We start from the raw sequence: 4,513 nt of genomic DNA on the forward strand, positions 1-4,513 counted from the left end.
CGTGCTTCGCCGGTAGAATAAATACACCCGACCATTCCATTTCACTGGCTAGAAAGGGGTGCACGGGAGGGTATTTTTTATTCCATTTCAAAACCATAAATAATCACTGACTATACCCCCTCTCCCGATTTATTTTAAACCCTTTGTCTACTTTCTTCTAAATCACAAAACTGACGAATTATTAGCTTTGGCTGATCTAGCAGTGCAGAATTTGGTGCATAGCAATACCATATTGACTTTTGCAATACGCTATCTTTAAAGATGTATCCAGACAGCCACGCGACAAAAGATAACTTGTGAGGTTATATTTACAGTGCTAGTCACATTGTATCACATTGCACATTGTGTTATAAAGTGTGCTGTGCACTTATGCTATAATGTTAAATTATATCTATATCCAATATACCATGTAGTTCATATATTTCTTTCTTGGCTATGACACTGTTGTGTATGTTCGGTATGCCAAATGACGGCATTTACTCTGTTAAATATATATTTTCGATTTGGGTAAAGTACATCTAAAAATTAAATAACTTAGCAATAGTCAAATCTCTACAAAAATTCGTCACGAACAGGATTCGAACCTGTGCGGGGAAACCCCATTGGATTTCGAGTCCAACGCCTTAACCTCTCGGCCACCGTGACTTGATAAAAAGAGTTTGACATATAGGACTATATAGCGTCAGTTATAAACTTTTTGGTATAACGTTCGGTGCTCCTACACTTTATGTGATTACGATCTCGAACCAGGTGAGTTTAATAACAAAACCATTTTTATGTTTTCTTTCGTATTTTTGCACAACTATTAGTTCGCGTCCAATTGCTTTCGTATTATTGCATAGCAGCAGAATGTGCTTACCTAACCCGAAGACCGGACTTTGAATTGCATTGAATTCTACCTCGGGTAAAAAAAAAAAAAGCGTTTTGATCAGGAAAGTTTCCTCTGACGAACTCTACAAGCCAGAATGTTTCTGAAAATGATGTACTTTTTTGCACGTAAGAATGTGAGACTATATCCACAGGAAAGTATAATTATACTGGAACAAAAATATAAACGCTACGTGCAACAATTTCAAAGATTTTGCAGTGTTACAGTTCATATAAGGAAATCCGTCAATTGAAAAAAATTAATTGGGCCCTAATCTATGGATTTCACATGACTGGGCAGGGGCGTAGCCATGGGTGGGCCTGGGAGTGCATAGGCCCACCCACTTAGGAGACTGGCCCAACCCACTGGGGAGCAAGGCCAAGCCAATCAGAATGAGTTTTTCCCAACAAAAGGGCTTCATTAGAGACATAAATACTCCTCTGTTTCATCAGCTGTCTGAGTGGCTGGTCTCAGACAATCCCGCAGGTGAAGAAGCCTAATGTGGCGGTAGGTGGGCTGGTATGGTTACACGTGGTCTGCGGTTGTGAGACCAGTTGAATACACTGCCAAATTCTCTAAAACAACGTTGGAGGTGGCTTATGGTAGAGAAATTAACATTCAAGTCTCTGGCAACAGCTCAGGTGCACATTCCTGCAGTCAGCATGCCAATTGTACGCTCCTCAAAACTTGAGGTATTGTGTTGTTTGACATAACTGCACATTTTAGAGTGGCCTTTTATTGTCCCCAGCACAAGGTTCACCTGTGTAATGATCATGCTGTTTAATCAGCTTCTTGATATACTACCACACTTGTCAGGTAGATGGATTATCTTGAGCACTAACAGGGATTTAAACAGATTTGTGCACAAAAATAGAGAGAAATAAGCTTTTTGTGCGTATGGAAAAATTCAGGGATCTTTTATTTCAGCTCATGAAACCTGGGACCAGCACTTTACATGTTGCATTTATATTTTTTAAGGTGTACATCAACTTTTCAAAGTGCTGGTAGTGCGTTCAAGTTTTTTACCATACCAGCCTGTCTGTCCAATTAAAATGTGCTAACCTTAAAGCAATCTGCTATTTTCTTTAACCATAGAGTCCACATGAAACTTGAGTTTGTTTAATGTTTTATTTCATTAGTTGGCTAAACTTTCCATAGTCACCTTTTGTGAAGTTATGCAAGACAAAAATAGAGGTAGTTTTATAAAGAAAACAAAACACTAGGGGGAGACAAAGACCAACTACTCTGGTATCTTCCAACTGATGTCTTCCAATGACTGTTTGGCATGCATGGAACAAACATGAGATGTGAAGTTTGATCTTTCTGAAAGAGATAATCAATCTAATTTTCTTAATAATGAATGTCATAGCATAAATACATGATTTTTAGAATGTATGCAATGTTAAATGGATAGTTTGAGATTTTGGCAATGAAGCCCTTTATCTGCTTCCCCGGAGTTAGATTAATTTGTGGATAAAATTATTTATCTGCGTCCAGGGGCGTCATGCACCTCAAATCTGAGGGGGCAGAAAGTACGTGAGGATTGCTGGGGAGTTATCTGTACTGGTGCTAGGTGCCCCATCCTAAAAATTGAGAAAATAGCATAAAAAAAAACCTGAAACAGCATTTTCCTCCAGTCTGGAGCCATAATTATTATACTGAATTATTTTCTTTTTTTTACCTCCTGTTTCTTCCCAATTTCATGATTATGATCTTGTCTCATCGTTGCAACTCCACAACGGGCTCAGGAGAGGTGAAGGTCGAGTAATGCGTCCTCCGAAACATGAACCACCAAGCCTCACTTCTTACCACCTGCTTGCACCAATGTGTCGGACAAAACACCATACAACTGATGAGCAGGGTCAGCCTGCAGGCGCCCGGCCCACCACAAGGAGTCGCTAGGGCGCGATGAGCCATGTAAAGCCCCCCCGGCCAAAACCTCCCCTAACCCGGATGACGCTGGGCCAATTGTGTGCCGCCATATGGGACTCCCGGTCACGGCTGGTTGTGACATAGCCTGGGATCGAACACCAGGCTGTAGTGATGATGCAACACTGTGATCCAGTGCCTTAGACCGCTGCGCCAGTCAGGCCCTCATTATGCTTAATTCATTGTTTTTAAAAAATAGGTATATTTTTCTGCATATTAGTCCTGAGTGATTAACCAAAATGTTGGTTATTTTTTATTTTAAATTGTTTTTTGGGACCGATGTAATTTCAATTATTTGTATTCCATTTCCTGCTGTTTTTTTTCTGTGAGCTCAATGCGCACATTGCATAGTTTTTCTAGCGATAAATCAGATCAAGCCCAGAACTGTGCGATATAGTAGGGAGTTGTAGTTTCCAACAGGACAAAATTCTACATAGTTTAGTACAGAAAACGTGGTATTTAATTACAATGACCATAAGCCATTGTGTGTCGGTGTGTTTCTTTTATGCCTCCTACTACGTTAGGTTAGTTTTGGGCAGGCATGGAGAGAAGAGACAGAATAATGCGCAATAGAAAGGGATAGAAAGCAGTTGCTTCATGAGGTATCTGTACCTGAAAATACATGATCTAAGTGATTGATAGTTGGTATTTAGCAGTCATAAAAGTATGCCTTATTTACCTAATTACTAAAATAGTGATTTTGTCAGACAACATAAGCAGCAGCTCTATATAGATGAGATGATGACTTAGAATGAAATAATAAAGTCATAAAATAAAACAAATGTAACATACCCAACAACTGAAATATTTTATTGAAGTAATGTGAATAAATTATGGTTAATAACTGGTACTCAGTAATGGGCAGTCACTACCATCATGGGACTTTTACTAATTGTAGACCGTCATTGTAGATAAGAATTTGTTCTTAACTAACTTTCCCAGTTAAATAAAGGTTACATTTTGTATTATTATTATTCTGTGTTATTACAGCATACAACTGACATGATGCATTGTACATTTAATGTTTACATAAATATTCGAAACCGAAATCGAAAACTGTGATTACTTCTTAATAATCAAACCGAAACTGAACCGACCCCCAAAAAACACTAATCGCTCAGCAATACTGCATATCTAAGAAACTAAATATGCATCTATGCTAAAATCTGGGTAAAAGATTGAAAAGAATGTGAGTCTTATTCAGTACATTTACTTATTTTTATTTTTATTTTTATTTTTAATTTATTTCACCTTTATTTAACCAGGTAGGCTAGTTGAGAACAAGTTCTCATTTGCAACTGCGACCTGGCCAAGATAAAGCATAGCAGTGTGAGCATACAACAAAGAGTTACACATGGAGTAAACAATTAACAAGTCAATAACACAGTAGAAAACGAAGGGGGGGTCTATATACAATGTGTGCAAAAGGCATGAGGAGGTAGGCAAATAATTACAATTTTGCAGATTAACACTGGAGTGATAAAAGATCAGATGGTCATGTACAGGTAGAGATATTGGTGTGCAGAAGAGCAGAAAAGTAAATAAATAGAAACAGTACGGGGATGAGGTAGGTGAAAAGGGTGGGCTATTTACCAATAGACTATGTACAGCTGCAGCGATCGGTTAGCTGCTCAGATAGCTGATGTTTGAAGTTGGTGAGGGAGATAAAAGTCTCCAACTTCAGCGATTTTTGCAATTCGTTCCAGTCACAGGCAG

At 38.6% G+C, this 4,513-nt stretch overlaps 1 non-coding gene across 1 annotated transcript; it reads right to left on the reverse strand.

Moving 5' to 3' along the window:
- Positions 1–563: 563 nt before the first annotated feature.
- trnas-cga (transfer RNA serine (anticodon CGA)) lies at positions 564–645 on the reverse strand. The gene has a single exon. It is a non-coding gene; the product is annotated as a tRNA-Ser (tRNA).
- Between the last annotated feature and the right edge of the window lie 3,868 nt (positions 646–4,513).

This window comes from Oncorhynchus kisutch, linkage group LG26, assembly GCF_002021735.2.
Source record: "Oncorhynchus kisutch isolate 150728-3 linkage group LG26, Okis_V2, whole genome shotgun sequence".
Lineage (NCBI taxonomy): Eukaryota > Metazoa > Chordata > Actinopteri > Salmoniformes > Salmonidae > Oncorhynchus > Oncorhynchus kisutch.